At 43.8% G+C, this 19,033-nt stretch overlaps 1 long non-coding RNA gene and 1 pseudogene across 8 annotated transcripts in view; one reads left to right on the top strand and one right to left on the bottom strand.

Annotated features, from left to right (window-relative positions):
• The window catches only part of LOC143647099 (golgin subfamily A member 2 pseudogene), a 51,004-nt pseudogene extending 37,788 nt beyond the window's left edge, over positions 1–13,216 (top strand). For all 4 annotated transcript variants that reach the window (XR_013157851.1, XR_013157852.1, XR_013157853.1 and 1 more), the window contains one exon: positions 27–13,216. The product of XR_013157851.1 is annotated as a golgin subfamily A member 2 pseudogene, transcript variant X1 (transcript). The remainder of the gene's footprint in view (positions 1–26) is intronic.
• LOC143647101 (uncharacterized) overlaps positions 1–19,033 on the bottom strand; it is a 129,963-nt gene that overhangs the window by 86,161 nt on the left and 24,769 nt on the right. The gene's annotated exons all lie outside the window — the stretch shown is intronic.

The following is a 19,033-nucleotide window of genomic DNA, read 5'->3' as shown; positions in this document are numbered from 1 at the left end:
GACACCCTTTGTTCCACTCCCTCCAGGAAATGAAGGAAGTGGGGCAGCTGTGAAGAGGACCCCCTGTGGGCCAGCAATGCCATCAAGGGCTGCAAAAGCCCCCTCATAAAACATCGCAAGGGGGCCCAACCCCTAGGAGGTGCCCACAGGCTGAGAAGAAAAGCCCCCATGCCCTTAGCTCCCTCATCCATGCAAAAGCACTATCGGACCTCAGCTCTGCAACCCAGGATGAGCCCAGTGGAGACCTGGGCTTTAGGAAGCCTGTAAGAGCAAGGCAGTGAAAGGTACAATTCTCTGAAAACACAGAGACTATGTATTATTTTCTGGCGGCACCCCCAAATGAGATGCATTGCACACCCTCACTAGCACACCACAGAGGTTTCTGCTTAGCAAGCCTCTGCTGCTGGGCTGCCAGTGATTGAAAGTTCTGGCTCCCTAATGGGCTAGAAGAAAATATTTTATCTGAAGCTGCTGTCTTTTATGATAATTTGTTATTTGTCAAACCAATACACCAAACACCAAAAAATAAAAGAAAAAAGACCACGAAGCCAACGCTCATTCTTCACATTTTTTGTGTGTCCCCCAAGAATTACCCCCAGTTTATAATTCTTAAGTGTTACTTTGTGGGAGATATCAAGTCAAGCCTCAGTCATTTCCTGAAATCTGTGCAATGTGTTCCATATTTAACAGCAATTTCTCAAAATATTGACAGATTACTATTTTTAAATCTTGTCTATAAAACCCTTGTCTTTGTGCCCCTTTTTGCTTTCAAGTAGATTCTTCAAGTGTTCTGACACTACTTTGCTTTGTTTAAGAATGTGAACCCTGGTGGACATTTTCTCCTGAGTTGTTACCAGAGTCATTCTTCATTCACTCTGAAATTACTAGGGTTTCATAGAACAATATTATCCTAACTGTAGCAAACACAGAGTAGTGGAAAAATCAAACATTAAAAATAAACAAACCTGTCTCTAAGTTCCTTTCTAAACATTGTACACCCTTCAATTTTATGATCCTCACCAAAACTACTTGCTTAGCTGATTAGCAAATACTTTATAAACATGCACAAAGTATCCTGAATTTTCTGCTATTTGGCACAATGATAATGAACTGAGAAATGTCCCTCCATTCAGATCTTTGATTTGGTAAATATCCATGTTTCTTTCTCTCTCTCCTGGGTTTTAAGAATTTTAGCTTTCATAAATGAAGAAATAAAGCAGTCCATAATTGTAAATATATTTATAGAAATCAAATTCATTGAAACCCCTTCCACAACCTAGAGATCCACAGTACATTTACCATTTATTCCTCCTCCCGGGAAAGGAGGTAAAATCACACAGTTGAAAGACTTGGGGGTGAAGGGAATGGATTGCATGTTCATAAAAACATGGCATGCAACAGCAAAGAATGGTTTTTATACTGGGTGATGCCTGTTTGTAGATTTGGGGCCAGATGACTACACAGACGAGGTAGTATTCAGCTTCTGTCCACTGGAGGGGCCATCTCCAGGGTGACCTTCAGGTCTGTTCTCACATATGTTAGACAAGACTGAACACACCATCTGCTCAGAGAACTATCTGTTCGAATCTGGCAAGAATATTAAAAATAGGTCAAAGTGGAAAGGGGCCAAGATGGCAGCTTAGTAAGGTGCGCGCGTTTTAGTTCGTCCTCCAGAGCAACTACTAAATAACCAGAAACAGTACAGAACAGCTCCCGGAGCCACGACAGAGACCGGACACACAGCGTACCCCAGTCTGGACCAGCTGGACCAGCTGCGAGACTACGCAACAGTGAGTTTCCTGAGCCTTGCACACTTTCCCAAGCCGCGGAGGTTGGCGGCCGGCGCCCCTCCCTCACAGACAGCTTCCCGGACCGGCTGCGGGTCTTGGAAAAGTGAGTTCCTCAAGCTGCGGCAGTCGGAGGTCGGCGCCCCTCCCCCACAGGCGGCATCCTGGACCGGCTGTAAGTCTCAGAAAGGCGAGTTCCCCAACTCGCAGACGACGGCAACCGGCGCCCATCCCCCACGGGCGACTTCCCGGAGGGAAAGGAAAGAGTCGCAAACAGTGGCAGGGACTCGGTCCAACCAAACAACAATAGTGGCATTAACAAACAAATTCTGACTGCTAGAAGTGGGCCCCCCGCTCAGGTGAAACTGATCAAGGCAGAAGTTCCCTACTGGGCTGACTGAAAGGGAGGAAAGGGGACGAAGTGCGGCCTTCTACGGCTGTTTTTGTGGAGGCTTGGTTGCATCTGGATTCGGCGTCGGGATTGCACAGACTGCAACTGCCCCGGACTCGGAAACAGGCTGCTTTCAGGGTTGTCTACCACCTGAAACTTCCCCACAGGAGGGGGAAAATGCAAATAAGGTGGAATCTCTCTCTCAAGGAATTCAAATCCGAGGGCTTCCCAATTTGAAGCCATTAAAACCAGCCTACCACCTTTCCTCTGTCTCCACCACACACCCAGCAGGGAGAGTCTTCCAAAGTTAAAGGAGCCACAACATATTTTGCTGGTGGGATCCGCAGACAGACAAGCGCCACATACTGGGCAGGATAAGAAAGCAATCTTCAGAATTAATTAAGGAGATTTTTAAGGTAATTATGGTAATTAAATGTCCATATGCAAGCAAAAAATAACAAATCAAAACAGGAAAATTGAACATATGGCCCAGTCAAAGGAACAAACCAATAGTTCAAATGAGATACAGGAGCTGAGACAACTAATTCTGAATATATGAACAGAAATGGAAAACCTCTTCAAAAACCAAATCAATCAATTGAGGGAGGACATGAAGAAGGCAAGGAATGAAAAAAAAGAAGGAATAGAAAGTCTGAAAAAACAAATCACAGAACTTATGGGAATGAAAGATAGAGTAGAAGAGATGAAAAAACCAATGGAAACCTACAATTGTAGATTTCAAGAGACAGAGGTTAGAATTAGTGAACGGGAGGATGTAACATCTGAAATCCAAAAAGAAACAGAAACTATAGGGAAAAGAATGGAAAAATTTGAGCAGAGGCTCAGGGAATTGAATGATAACATGAAGCGCATAAATATACGTGTTGTGGGTGTCCCAGAAGGAGAAGAGGAGGGAAAAGGAGGAGAAAAACTAACGGAAGACATTATCACTGAAAATTTCCCAACTCTTATGAAAGACCTAAAACTACAGATCCAAGAAGTGCAGTGCACCCCAAAGAGAACAGATCCAAATAGGCGTTCTCCAAGACACTTACAAGTTAGAACGTCAGAGGTCAAAGAGAAAGAGAGGATCTTGAAAGCAGCAAGAGAAAAACAATCCATCACATACAAGGGAAACCCAATCAGACTATGTGTAGATTTCTCAGCAGAAACCATGGAAGCTAGAAGACAGTGGGATGATATATTTAAATTACTAAAAAAGAAAAACTGCCAACCACGACTCCTACATCCAGCAAAATTGTCCTTCAAAAATGAGGGAGAAATTAAAACATTCTCAGACAAAAAGTCACTGAGAGAATTTGTGACCAAGAGACCAGCTCTGCAAGAAATACTAAAAGGAGCACTAGAGTGAGATATGAAAAGACAGAAGACAGAGGTATGGAGAAGAGTGTAGAAAGAAGGAAAGTCAGATATGATATATATAATACAAAAGGCAAAATGGTAGAGGAAAATATTATCCAAACAGTAATAACACTAAATGTCAATGGACCGAATTCCCCACTCAAAAGACATAGACTGGCAGAATGGATTAAAAAACAGGATCCTTCTATATTCTGTCTACAGGAAACACATCTTAGACCCAAAGATAAACATAGGTTGAAAGTGAAAGGTGGGAAGAGATATTTCATGCAAATAACAACCAGAAAAGAGCAGGAGTAGCTATACTAATATCCAACAAATTAGACTTCAAATGTAAAACAGTTAAAAGACACAAAAAAGGATACTATCTACTAATAAAAGGAACATTTCAACATGAAGACATAACAATCATAAATATTTATGCACTCAACCAGAATGCCCCAAAATACGTGAGAAATACACTGAAAATATTGAAAAGGGAAATAGACACATCTACCATAAAGCTGGAGAGTTCAATTCACCACTCTCATCAATGGACAGAACATCTAGACAGAGGATCAATAAAGAAACACAGAATTTGAATATTACAATAAATGAGCTAGACTTAACAGACATTTATAGGACATTACACCCCACAACAGCAGATACACTTTTTCTCAAGTGCTCATGGATCATTCTTAAAGATAGACCATATGCTGGGTCACAAACCAAGTCTCAACAAATTTAAAAAGACTGAAAATATACACAACACTTTCTCAGATCATGAAGGAATGAAGTTGGAAATCAATAATAGGCAGAGTGTCAGAAAATTCACAAATACGTGGAGGCTCAACAACACACCCTTAAACAACGAGTGGGTCAAGGAAGAAATTACAAGAGAAATTAGTAAATATTTCGAGGCGAATGAAAATGAAAACACAACACATCAAAACCTATGGGACGCAGCAAAGGCAGTGCTAAGAGGGAAATTTATTGCCTTAAAAGCCTATATCAAAGAAGGAGAAAGGGTAAAAAATCGGGAATTAACTGTCCACTTGGAAGAACTGCAGAAAGAACAGCAAACTAATCCCAAAGCAGGCAAAAGGAAAGAAATAACAAAGATTAGAGCAGAAATAAATGAAATTGAGAACACGAAAACAACAGAGAAAATCAATAAGATCAGCAGTTAGTTCTATGAGGAAATGAATACGATCGATGGGCCCTTAGCAAGATTGACAAAAAGAAGAAGAGAGAGGATGCAAATAAATAAGATCAGAAATGGAAGAGGAGACATAACCACTGACCCCACAGAAATAAAGGAGGTAATAACAAGATACTATTAACTTTATGCTAATAAATACAACAATGTAGATGAAATGGACAAGTTCCTAGAAAGGCACGAACAACCAACTTTGACTCCAGAAGAAATAGATGACCTCAACAAACCAATCACAAGTAAAGAAATTTTACTTTCTTTGGGAAGAAAACCTTCCCAAAAAGAAAAGTCCAAGAGCAGATGGCTTCACATGTGAATTCTACCAAACATTCCAGAAAGAATTAGTACCAACCCTGCTCAAACTCTTCAAAATAATTGAAGTGGAGGGAAAGCTACCGAATTCATTCTATGAAGCCAACATCACCCTCATACCAAAACCAGGCAAAGATATTACAAAAAAAGAAAACTACAGACCAATCTCTCTAATGAATATAGATGCAAAAATCCTAAACAAACTTCTAGTAAATCGAATCCAGCAACACATTAAAAGAATTATACATCATGACCAAGTAGGATTCATCCCAGGTATGCAAGGATGGTTCAACATAAGAAAATCAATTAATGTGATATACCGTATCAACAAATCAAAGCAGAAAATTCACATGATCATCTCAATTGATGCAGAGAAGACATTTGACAAGATTCAACATCCTTTCCTGTTGAAAACACTTCAAAGGATAGGAATACAAGGGAACTTCCTTAAAATGATAAAGGGAATTTATGAAAAACCCACAGCTAATATCATCCTCAATGGGGAATAATTGAAAACTTTCCCCCTAAGATCAGAAAAAAGACAAGGATGTCCACTATCACCACTGTTATTCAACATAGTGTTGGAAGTTCTAGCCAGAGCAATTAGAAGAAAAAGAAATACAAGGCATCAAAATTGGAAAGAAGTAAAACTATCACTGTATGCAGATGATATGATACTATACGTCGAAAACCCTGAAACATCCAAAGCAAAACTACTACACCTAATAAACGAGTACAGCAAAGTAGCAGGTTACAAGATCAACATTCAAAAATCTATAGTGTTCCTATACACTAGCAATGAAGAAGCTGAGGGGAAAATGAAGAAACAAATTCCATTTACAATTGCAACTAAAAGAATAAAATACTTACAAATAAATTTCACTAAAGAGATAAAAGACCTATACAAAGAAAACTACAAAAAACTGTTAAAAGAAATCACAGAAGACCTAAATACATGGAAGGGCATACCGTATTCATGGATTGGAAGACTAAATATAGTTAAGATGTCAATTCTACCTAAATTGATTTACAGATTCAATGCAATACCAATCAAAATCCCAACAACTTATTTTTCAGAAATGGAAAAACCAATAAGCAAATTTATCTGGAAGGGCAGGGTACCGTGAATTGCTAAAAGTACCTAGAGGAAAAAAAATGAAGCTGGAGGTCTCACGCTGTCTGACTTTAAGGCATATTATGAAGCCACAGTGGTCAAAACAGCATGGTATTGACATAAAGATAGATATATCGACCAATGGAATCGAACAGAGTGTTCAGATATAGACCCTCTCATCTATGGACATTTGATCTTTGATAAGGCAGTCAAGCCAACTCACCTGGGACAGAACAGTCTCCTCAATAAATGGTGCCTAGAAAACTGGATATCCATATGCAAAAGAATGAAAGAGGAATCGTATCTCACACCCTATACAAAAGTTAACTCAAAATGGATCAAAGATCTAAACATTAGTTCTAAAACCATGAAACAGTTAGAGGCAACTGAAGGGAGATATCTTATGAATCTTATAACTGGAGGAGGTTTTATGGACCTTAAACCTAAAGCAAGAGCATTGAAGAAATAAATAAATAAACGGGAGCTTCTCAAAATTAAACACTTTTGTGCATCAAAGAAGTTCATAAAGAAAGTAGAAAGACAGCCTACACAATGGGAGACAATATATGGAAATGACATATCAGATAAAGGTCTAGTATCCAGAATTTATAAAGAGATTGTTCAACTCAACAACAAAAAGACAGCCAACCCAATTACAAAATGGGAAAAACACTTGAACAGACACCTATCAGAAGCGGAAATACAAATGGCCAAAAGGCACATGAAGAGATGCTCAATGTCCCTGGCCATTAGAGAAATGCAAATCAAAACCACAATGAGATATCATCTCACACCCACCAGAATGGCCATTATCAACAAAACAGAAAATGACAAGTACTGGAGAGGATGCGGAGAAAGAGGTACACTTATCCACTGTTGGTGGGAATGTCAAATGGTGCAACCACTGTGGAAGGCAGTTTGGCGGTTCCTCAAAAAGCTGAATATAGAATTGCCATACGACCCAGCAATACCATTGCTAGGTATCTACTCAAAGGACTTAAGGGCAAAGACACAAACGGACATTTGCACACCAATGTTTATAGCAGCGTTATTTACAATTGCAAAGAGATGGAAACAGTCAAAATGTCCATCAACAGAAGAATGGCTAAACAAACTGGGGTATATACATACGATAGAATATTATGCAGCTTTAAGACAAGATAAACTTATGAAGCATGTAATAACATGGATGGACCTAGAGAATATTATGCTGAGTGAGTCCACCCAAAAACTAAAGGACAAATACTGTATGGTCCCACTGATGTGAACGGACATTCGAGAATAAACTTGAAATATGTCATTGGTAACAGAGTTCAGCAGGAGTTAGAAACAGGGTAAGAAAATGGGTAATTGGAGCTGAAGGGATACACACTGTGCAACAGGACTAGATACAAAAACTCAAAAATGGACAGCACAATAATACCTAATTGTAAAGTAATCATGTTAAAACACTGAATGAAGCTGCATCTGAGCTATAGGGTTTTTTTTTTTACTATTATTACTACTTTTATTTCTTTTCTCTATATTAACACTCTATATCTTTTTCTGTTGTGTTGCTAGTTCCTCTAAACCGATGCAAACGTACTAAGAAATGATGATCATGCATCTATGTGATGACGTTAAGAATTACTGATTGTATATGTAGAATGGTATGATTTCTAAATGTTGTGCTAACTTTTTTGTTTCCGTTAATAAGTAAAAAAAAGAAAAAAAAAAAGCTGAATATAGAATTGCCATACGACCCAGCAATACCATTGCTAGGTATCTACTCAGGGGATTCAAGGGCAAAGACACAAATGGACATTTGCACACCAATGCTTATAGCAGCATTATTTACAATTGCAAAGAGATGGAAACAGACAAAGTGTCCATCAACAGACGAGTGGGTCAACAAACTGTGGTATATACATACGATGGAATATTATGCAGCTCTAAGACAGAATAAACTTATGAAGCATGTAAATAACATGGATGGGCCTAGAGAACATTATGCTGGGTGAGACAAGCCAAAAACTAAAGGACAAATACTGTATGGTGTCACTGATATGAAATGACATTTGTGAATAAACTTGGAATATGTCATTGGTAACAGAGACCATCAGGAGATAGAAATAGGGTACGATAAGGGGTAATTGGAGCTAAAGGTATACAGACTGTGCAACAGGACTGGATACAAAAACTCAGAAATGGACACCACAATACTACCTAATTGTAATGTAATTATGTGAAAACATTGAATGAAGCTGCATGTGAGGTATAGGTTTTTTTTTCTCTCTCTATTATCGTTTTATTTCTTATTCTGTTGTCTTTTTATTTCTTTTTCTAAATCGATGAAAATGTACTAAGAAATAATGAATATGCATCTATATGAGGATATTAAGAATTACCGATTCTATATGTAGAATGGAATGATTTCTAAATGTTTTGTTAATTTTTTTAAATTAACAAAAAAAATATGTCAAAGTGAAGTTTTTATCTGCAATGTTTCTCTTCTAAGAATAATTCCACAATGTTGCGAAAGAAAAATGCTCTGAAATTAGCTGGGTTGAAGAGGTACAAGTCTGATGGGTTAGGAGTGTTGTTTAGACATTTTGTGTGAATTTACCTTGACTTGAGACTTTTGGAGTTAAAGAAGAAAATTACACTTTCCAGGACAGCTCAGAGGTAAACAGAACTGACTCTCCAAGTCCAAGGCCAAGGAGGGCATGACATTTATCAATTCTCACACAAGTGCCAAAAGGAAGCATGGAGTTGGTGGGAATGTCAAATAGTGCAACCACTACGGAAGACAGTTTGGCAGTTCCTCAAAAAGCTGAATATAGAATTGCCATACGACCCAGCAATACCATTGCTAGGTATCTACTCAAAGGACTTAAGGGCAAAGACACAAACGGACATTTGCACACCAATGTTTATAGCAGCCTTATTTACAATTGCAAAGAGATAGAAACAGCCAAAATGTCCATCAACAGGCGAGTGGATAAACAAACTGTGGTATATACACACAATGGAATATTATGTAGCTTTAAGACAGAATAAACTTATGAACCATGTAATAACATGGATGGACCTAGAGAACATTATGCTGAGTGAGTCTAGTCAAAAACTAAAGGACAAATACTGTATGGTCCCACTGCTGTGAACCGACATTCGAGAATAAACCTGGAATACGTCATTGGTAACAGAGACCAACAGGACTTAGAAACAGGGTAAGATAATGGGTAATTGGAGCTGGAGGGATGCAGACTGTGCAACAGGACTAGATACAAAGACTCAAAAATGGACAAGAGCTATCCAAAGAACATTGCAACCTGAAAGTAGAGTTCTGTAAACAAAGCAAAACAATGAGGCCCTGAAGCACACCCTGTCAACTGTCTCCACTCAGCAGAAGCAGGTAGACAAGACCAACCAAGAGCTAACCAAAGAACATTGACAACCTGAAAGTATAGTTCTGTAAACAAACCAAAAGCAATGAGGCCCTGAAGCAACATAACTCAGAACTGGAAGAGATTCTTCGGGTCTTGCTCATGGAGAAGTCAGCCATGCAGTGAGGGATGGAGGAGCTGCACAAGAAGCTGGAGGTGAGAGAACTTGTGAAACCATCACTGCTGCAGCCTGGAGATCTTAACGGCAACCAGCAGTTACAGCAGGCCCTGGAGGAGTGGGAACAGCTGCAGCTACATGTGGGGCAGCTGGAAGAAACTCTGAAAAATATACGACAAGACAAAGACACAACTGCCGAGGCCCTGAGAAAGAGCGTGCCATTTGTCAGGAGCAGGTTCAGCACTTTTGAGAACAGATGAGAACACCAAGAAAGGAAAAGCTACCGAAATCGGAGGAGAATTTGGTTAAACTGAAGAATGAGGTAGATGCACCCCCATCCCAGAAGACCCAAGCCGGGCCCTCCGAGATGGAGCAACGGCTACAAGTAGAGTCTAGAAGCTGTGGAAGAAGCTAGAGCACCTAGCTGGGCAGCTGCAGGCCCAGATGAAGGACAATGAGGGCCTAAGTCATATGAATCAGGAGCAGGAAGTGAGGTTGCTGCAGTTGGAACAGGAAGCTGGGTCCTGCGAAGAGCAGGTGACAGAGCGGAAACACATTCTGGAGACCATGGAGAACAACCAGGGCACCATTAGCTGCGCTCTATCCCAAAACTGCAAACTCACGGAGCAGTTAGATGAATTACAGAATGACTTTATCAGGCTGAGCAATGAAAATATGGAGGTAACCAATGCCCTGCATTCAGTTAAGAGAGAGCTGACCAAGAAGCTGGGAAAGCTGCAGGAAAACCTAGAGGGACTCAAAGAGACAACAGAATTCAAGAGCATAGAGGCTCAGGGTTTGCAAAAGCAGCATGACCAGTACCAGAGCCACCTGCAGCAGTATATACTAGCCGGTCAGCAGCTCGTGGCTGCCTATCAGCAGCTAGCCACCAGGAAGGAGATGCTGCAAAAGCATTTAGGGATGCAGACCCAGCTAGTGGAAAAGCTGCCACACGAGGATGTTCAGAGCGAGGCTATGGCTGAGATGATGTGCCAGGAATTCCAGGGGACTCAGGAGCGCCTGGAAGCTGCCAGCCAACAGTATCAACAATTGCAGGCCCAGTCAGGCCTTATACCTTGCCTGGGGAAGGAAATGCTGCAGAGAGTGAGCAAGCAGATGAAGAGGATCAGCATCCAGAGCTGAGCATCCCTGAAGACCTAGACAGTCGAGAGGCCATGGTGGCATTTTTCAAATCGGCCATAGCTAATGCTGAAGAAGAGCGGGCATGTCTGCGGAGGCAGCTGAAGGAGCAGAAGCTACGCTGCCAGCTGCTGGCTCGCCAGGTGACCTCATCTCAGCGTGAACCAGAGGCACCCCCTACCACCGGGACCGGTGGGGAAAGTGCATCAGGGGACATTAATCAGGCTCTGCAAGGGGCTATGAAGAAGCTGCACCAATGCTTTGCAGAAATGACACAAGAAAAACTAGAATTGATGGACCGGATGGAAGAACTGGAGCATCGCTGCCTCCAGCTATCTGGAGAGATAGATACAACTGTTGAGCGCATCGCCCTCTATCAAAGTCAGAGGGCGGTAATGAAGGAGCATCACCGTGTAAAAGAGGCGAACATCAACCTCTTAGCAAATGAGAAAGAAGATATGATGGTGAAACTGCTTCAGATGCAGGAGATCAACAAAATACATGTTGGTGAGTGCAAAGACTGGCATGGCACGTTTATGGCAGCTACCAAGAGCCCTGCTGATCAGGCAAAAACAGCATCCCCAAGCCACCAGGAGCTTGCAGCTGACAACAGCCAGGTCCTTCACAAGGGGAACCTGGCAAATGATGTGGGATCTGTAAAGGAAGAGGCCCTCCAAGGTAAAACTGTTCCAGAGACTCCCACTGCCCAGCAGAAAATACAACTGCTCCATGAGACTCAATACCCTCAAGATCACCATGGCCTGGGCAATAATCCCTGCTTCCCCTTCTTCTACTGGGCTGAGGAGTAAGAAGAAGCAAAAGTTCAGGTTATCTAAGCCTGTCTCTCTGGCTGGCAAAACACCGGGTAGTGGGGCTGGGGGCTAGGCCTCCACTTTTTCCCAAACAATCCCTCTCCACCCCCTTTCCTGCCCCCCTTACCTACCACCCTTTATCTCTAGAGTAGCAAGGTGGGGCCCCTTAAGGGCTCTTTTGTACCTCATAGACCCTTTTCTACCTTAACCAGGATAGGACTGCGTTTTAATTTTGGGGCTTTGATTATTTAGTTCTAATAAAACCTAAAAAAAAAAAAAAAAAAAAGAGAAAGAAAGAAACAAAGGCAAAAAAATTTACAAATGAAAAACTACACGAAAATGTATATACAAAAAGGCAGGATATTTTCTTGTAGAAACCTGTTTAGCGAAGTAAGTACGGTCTTTCAATGTCCAGGAAGAAATACTATTGAGGTGCAATTCAAGAATTGATGGGGATACGTTGCAGGCTTCCTTCCACAGTAGGAGGACTATAATAATTTTATCTTTCAAGAGTAAATAGGAAGATATGATCTCATTAACTCTCATGTCCAGAACTACCAATCCATGACCTTGGAACAAAATGCAAAAATGCAGCTATCCAGACACTCATGCATAGCCCTTAAGGAATACCAAACAGAAAAATATAGAATATTATTATACTTTCAAAATTCGTTAAATAAGAATAGGAATATGTCGTTTGAGAAGCCCAAAATACCGTTGTAAAGTTGAATACAACATTTCTAACACAGATAAAAAAAACAAAAAAAATTTTAAAAAACAAAGACAAAAAGTACAAAAAAGTAAAATAAAAACTAAATAAAAAACACAGGTTAAAAAAAAAAAGACCCACAGTTTTAACAAATGTAGCTAATTTTGAAGGACTGCCTCTTGAAAGGAGCCAAAGCTCATGGGTGGCCTTCATACCCTCTACCAAGTAGTCCCCTATTCATACGGACTCACCCACCCTCTTTTTAGAGGGGTAGATTCACTCTTTATTCTGAGGGGCTCATATGTCCCCTCTTCAGAGGCACTGGTGGGGACACTGGTACCACTTTATTCAGCTTCCCTATTGGGTAGTATTTACACATTTATGCAGGCAAGGGCATGGGCTGCTGGTGAGATAGATGTGCCCCCAGAGTATAGATACTGTGACTGTGTGACATTTCTATATCCTGGAGGCAGGACAGCCCCATGTATAACAGTGATTGCGGCTGGCTAATGGTGTATAGTGCTCCATTTAGGGGGATGGGGAAACTTATTTATTGATATATAGAAAAGCACAGAGGAAGGAGGTGGGAATACGGTCTGTACCCTAGTGATAACAACAACTTTATTTATTGAAACATGGGAACGCAGGGAGGAAGGGGGGGGGTAGGGTGTCAGGCCCTAATGACAACAACAGTTATTTTGATTGTATCCTTAATTCTGAATAAATGGATCCAGCCATCAAAGAAATGCTATGTGAATATGTAATGGATTTAGTCATTTAATTTTTTAATATTTTTACAAATATGCTCCCTTCCCCATCCCTCCATCACACCCTCCCCCAATAATCTGGAATCTGCTATCTCTATGAATTTACCATTTCTAGTAAACGCTGAGAAGTATCATAACACTTTTGTCCTTGTGTGTCTTCCTTGCCTCACTGAACATGGTATTTTAAGGTTCTTCCATGTTGCAGCTCATCTAATACCTTCATCTTTTCTCATGGCCAAACAACACCCTGTTGCGTGTATGTACTCATTTTGTTCATTTGTTGATGGGCATTTGCGCTTCACCTTTGGGCTACTGTGAATAATGCTGCCATAAACACTGGTGTTCAAGTGAAAACTAATAATAAAAGGAACAAATCCTTTGTAGTAGTTCTAAAAAAAAGACAGCCTTTAGGGTTTGATTTGGGCTGGGCAAAAAATGTCAAAAGTTGTCAGGTCTGAGCACTATGTTAAGTAGGAAAATGGGTTATTGTGAAACAACAGTTGGTTCCTTATTTAACCAAAGTGACAATAAAATGTCTTCTAAATTAATGGATGATAAGGTCAACCTAAACCTCAACAACAAATTTTATTCTGATATGGCATAGATCCTTTGTCTTCTAGTCAGAGTACTCAGATGGTTAAAAGCTTTTTATAATCGTTCGTTAAGATCAGACCAATAATCTGCATTATTTTAACAGGGAAAACTGAACTCGTTTTTTACGAATACACAGTTGGATGCAAAAAACCCTTGTAAAATATTGTAAACAAGCCTATCAGTTTTTTCGTTACCATCGACTACAACAAACAGAATTCGCTATCACAATCTGGTACAACTTGTCTTATCGATTCAGGTCTTGTCTAACACATTGTAACAAGACATCTACGAAACCACACTCCCTTACACGAGCTTCACTTCTAGTCAGCATTGACCACCACAAACAAAATTCACTTCAACAAACTTCCACAACTTTCCATGTTCACCCAGAGTTTGCCCTCCTCATTCTAAAGCACAAAGCTACACCCTTTCTTTAACAAAGCACATCCTGAATACTTTACATACCCATGAACCTTAAATTACCAAAAAAATCTTCAAAACTGTCTTTAGACATCCTACAAAATGCAATCAGTTTTAAAACTAGCTCATCAAAATATTTTCATTATACACAAAATTACATGTTTTTTACCATCTTTAACTCATATATCTAATGCTCATTTTTTTTATACTGGAAGTTAAAACCAATCTCTTTTTTGTATAATATCTGAAGATTTTGAACAAATCTTCAGAAGCATCAAACTCTTGAAAACATACAACGGTTTTAATTCTTCCAAGAATAAATCCAGGAAAAATTTACATAGGTCTCAAGGACACTTTTTCTCTTCCTGAATGGAAATTTGACAATTAGATCTTCTTCAAGTCCCCCAACCCCAAGACTATTTGCATTTTAACAATGATTTTTGTTTACTGAGCTTACCACTGCAAAAGCATTACTGGAAAAAAATATTGTACTTGGGGAATTCTCTCAGAACAAACGTGCCTACTCCACAGCATTTCCTCCGTGGCCTAACATTTCTAATCACCGGGCCCAGTAAAAAGAACACTTTTTTTTTCCTCATGTAAAAACATTTTTTAATTTGTGCGTTTAGTCACTATCACTGTCCACTCTAAGCATTTCTACATTATACCATCTCAGTGTTGATCATCTACCTTCCCTTCTGGTTTCCTATGTGCCCCCAGCCCCCCTCCATCATTCTCATATTCAGCTTCATTCGGCGTACTGATGTTATTGTGACACAATCAGGTAATACCGTGCTCTCCATTTCTGAATTTTTACAATCATTCTGTTGCACAATCTGCACCCCTTCAGCTCCAATTATGCAATCTCTACCCTATTTCTATCTCCTGATAATCTCTGTTCTGAACTGAAATTCCCCAAGTTCACCCATTACCGTTAGTTCCGATCACTGAGACCATACACTATTCATCCTTTGTTTCTGGCTACTCTCACTCAGTATAACATCCTCAAGGTCCATCCACGCTCTTCTACGCTTCATGACTTCATCATGTCTTACAGTTGCATATAATTCCATCGTATGTATGTACAGCTTGTTTAGCCACTCATCTGTTCATGAACTTTTCGCCTGTTTCCATCTCTTGACAATCCTAAATAATGGTGTTATACACTGTAGTGTGCAAATATCCATTTGTGTCTTTGCCCTCATGTCCTCTGAGCACATACCTAGCAATGGGATTGCTGGATCAGATGGCAAGTCTATACTTAGCTTCTTAAGGAACCGCCAAACTGCCTTCCACAGCAGTTGAAACATTTTACATTCCACCAAGAGTGGAGTAGTGTGCCTCTTTCTCCACATCCTCTCCACTATTTGCAATTTATTGTTCTTTTGATAACATCCAATCTGGTGGGTGTGAGATAGGGGGTTAGAGTCCCATCTGTCACAACAGATCCTTTCTCTCAGGTCAGGCAGGGATGCACTGGCACCTGACCCAGGTGAAAAGGCCCAAGGTCAACACAAACGGCTGCTCCCAGACAACCACTTCCATGGGTAGGGCTGTTCCACTGCACTAACAGCAGCCCTCACTGCCTCCAAACCCCTCCGTCGCCATGCCCCTAGGGAACCCCTCTGTCACCATCTCCCAAAGGACCTCCCACTGTCTCCATCTCCTCAAGGCTCCCCTCTGTGTCCATCCCCCTAGTGCCACTCTGTCTCCACAGGGCTTGCCTCTCTCATCTCTGGCAACTGCACTCCTTCCTTCTGCCCTGCACATCCTGGGGTTCGGACCTTGGCCTGGGGAATGATGGACTCTTCCAGGGGTGACACTCTCGCACTGGGATGACAACCTCATCCGGGGGTGATGGCCTAATGCGGGAGTTGATGGCCTCGTCCTGGGGGTGATGGCCTGCCTTATCCAGGGGGTGACAGCTTTGTCCTGGCGGTCATGGCCTCACCCTGGCATTGACGGCCACTGCCTGGGGGTGACCGCCTCAGACTGGGTTTCTAGTTTTGTCCTATGGGGCACAGCCTCATCATACAGGTGAAGGCCTCATCCTGGGGTTGACAATCCTATCCTTGGGTGTAGGCTTCATCCTGGGGTTGATGGCTTCATCCTGGGAGTAACGGCCTTGTCCTGGGTATGACAGCCTCATCCTGGGGGTGACAACCTCACCCTTGGTTGTTGGCCCCATCCTGGGGCTGATGGCCTCATCCTGGGACTGATGGCCTCATTCTAGGGCGATTGCCTGGTCCTGGGGGTGACAGCCTCCTCCAGCAATTCTGGCCTCATCCTGGGGGTGACAGCCTTGTCCTCGGGTGATGGCCTGATCCTGGGGGTGCTGACCTCATCCTATAGTTCTTGCTTCGTCCAGCGGTGATGGCCCCGTCTTGGGGGTGATGGCCTCATTCTGGGGATGATGGTTTCATCCTCGGGCTGATGGACTCATCTTGGGGGTGACCACCTCATCCTGGGGGTGACGGCCTCATCCTGGGGGTGACAGCCTCGTCCTGGTGGTGACAGCCTCAGCCTGGGGTTGACAGCCATAGCCTGGGGATTACGGCTTGAGCCTGGGGTTCTGGCTTCATCCTATGGGTCACAGCCTCATCATGGGGGTGAAGGCCTCGTCCTGTGGAGGACAAGCTCATACTTGGGTGCTGGCTTCATGTGGGGGTGATGGCCTCAACCTGGGAGTAACAGCCTTATCCTGGAGGTGACGATCTTGTCGTGGGGGAGGTGGCCTCATCCTGGAGGTGACAACTTTATCCTTGGGTGCTGGCCTCATCCTGGGGCTGATGGCCTCGTCCTGGGAATGACAGCCTCATCCCAGGGTGTTGGCCTCCTCCTAGGACTGATGGCCTCATCCTGGGGTGATAGCCTCGTCCTGGGGGTGACAGTCTGATCCTGCAATTCTGGCCTCATCCTGCAATGCAGCGGTGCTCGGCAAGGCTGGCACCGCAGAACACGAAGAACCAGAACCGCCCCACAGATCTCCAGCCCTCGGACTTGATCTGATTTTGGGAGAATAGGCCCCAAGCGGCCATTGTTCCTGGTAACTACCATCCACAGACGTCGCTGCAGACAGGTCCACACAGCAGACCAGAAGGCGCTCACAGCAGGTCCCCGCCCCAGCGATTACAAACAGGTGCAGGGCGGTGGGTCTGTGAGACAGCTCCTGGTGGACAGCGCCCCTGTAGACCCACCGTCAGCTCCTGTGCAGCGGAGGGCACCCAGTGGTCATATTCTCCGTGAGATGTGCATGGCAGTGGTGGGCCCCTGATGCCATGATCCGTGAGCTCCCACAGGTGTGGGACAAGACATGGACAACCGAGGAGGTAGGTGCAGAGATGGCGGAGCCGAGAACATCCGGTGCAGTCCAGGCCTGCCATCTGCCACGCTGTTTTGGATGGAGCCAGCATGGTGGCATGGAATGGCCACGGTCTGGGCTCTCGTGGCCCGACTTCAGTGTCCTTCTCCATCAAACATAAGTGCATGCTCAGGCATTGCACTGGGAAAGTTTGCCCTCACGCCCCAGGCTACCCCGAGCTGGAGCAAGTTGGGGGTCCTAGGAGATGGGTTTGTGGCACCAGCCAGAAGAACGCCAGGTTGGAGGTCGGTTTTCGCAGGTCAGCTCGGGTCGTGCCCCGGCAATGTGTGTCCTCACAGCTCTGTGAAGCTGAGGCCCCTGTTGGCACCCAGCTGGTGAGATAAAGGTCCGGCACGGCCGGTGACTCCCAGACACCATAGCACACCCTCTGCAGCACCAACTAAAGGGAAGGTGCCTCACTGGGGCCTGGGCCGAGGGCAGAGGCCCCACGGGGACTTCCCAAAGGGACACGGTGAGCCTGGCCCCACAGCTGCACATGCACGCACCAAACCACAGAGCTGGCCAAGACATCTGGACAACCAGGATCGTTTCAAAAAAGCAAAACCACCGCGAGGATTTATGTGGGATTCAGGACAAGGAGGACAGACAGATGAAGGAAAGAAGGGTCATGAACAGACACTAACCAAAAGAACCAAGAGATGGGACGGAGCCCTTTCTGGGTTTCCATTGGAAATCACCCCAGGATTGCAGGAGGAAGGCTGCAACGACCTGTGCTCAATCTAGCCATCCACCTGCTGTTCCTCTCCTGGACTTGGACCTGCTCTCCCTCACAGCCCTTCCTGGCACGCCCCAGGCCCTGGAGGAGGGAAAGCTATTGGTGGCTGCCCTGATGGGTCCTGGCTCTGGGTCTGAAACAGCTTGCATCAGCATGAGCCAACCAAGGGGACAAAGGTCAGTTGTCCCTGAGTCTGAGGGGCCAGGACCCACAGTCCATGGAAAGGACCATTATGAGGGTCAAGTTATGTCAGCGCCCAGGCGGCCTGCCCCCTCCTTGTTTTCATGTTGTCAACTGTTCACCTAGTACAACAGGCAATGAAGGTCCTTCCAGCTCTCGCTGAGCCTGCTCTGTGCCCCAGTCCCCGAAACCTGGATGTGGCATTAACAGAGCGGCAAGGGCGTGTGGGCACCGTGCACCTGGGGCGCCCGAGGCCAGCCTGGCCTGTCACACCATGGAGGACTCGACGGACTCTTGTAAAAGAGAGCCCTTGCTCTTCCTCGGAGCACGGTGTCCAGGCATCTTTCTGCATCCTGCACCATCCTGGCCTCTTTTTCAGCCTGAGCCATCTCGGGGACCTCTGTCAGGGCACCACCCAGGCCCCCCTGGCCAGTGCGCCCACCCCCGGGCTTGTGGGAGGAACAGACCCTCCCAGCATGTGCGGCTTCCAAGGCGCAGCCCCAGGTTCCGACAGTTCAGCACTGGAAAAAAGCCCGGCACCCCCGGGATGCCTGCTCAGCACAGCCCCAGGATAGGCTCCACGCCCACCACC

The sequence above is a fragment of the Tamandua tetradactyla genome, chromosome 9 (assembly GCF_023851605.1).
Source record: "Tamandua tetradactyla isolate mTamTet1 chromosome 9, mTamTet1.pri, whole genome shotgun sequence".
NCBI lineage: Eukaryota > Metazoa > Chordata > Mammalia > Pilosa > Myrmecophagidae > Tamandua > Tamandua tetradactyla.
The sequence above is the reverse complement of the archived record's forward strand: the minus strand, read 5'-3'. Positions and strand labels throughout refer to the sequence as shown.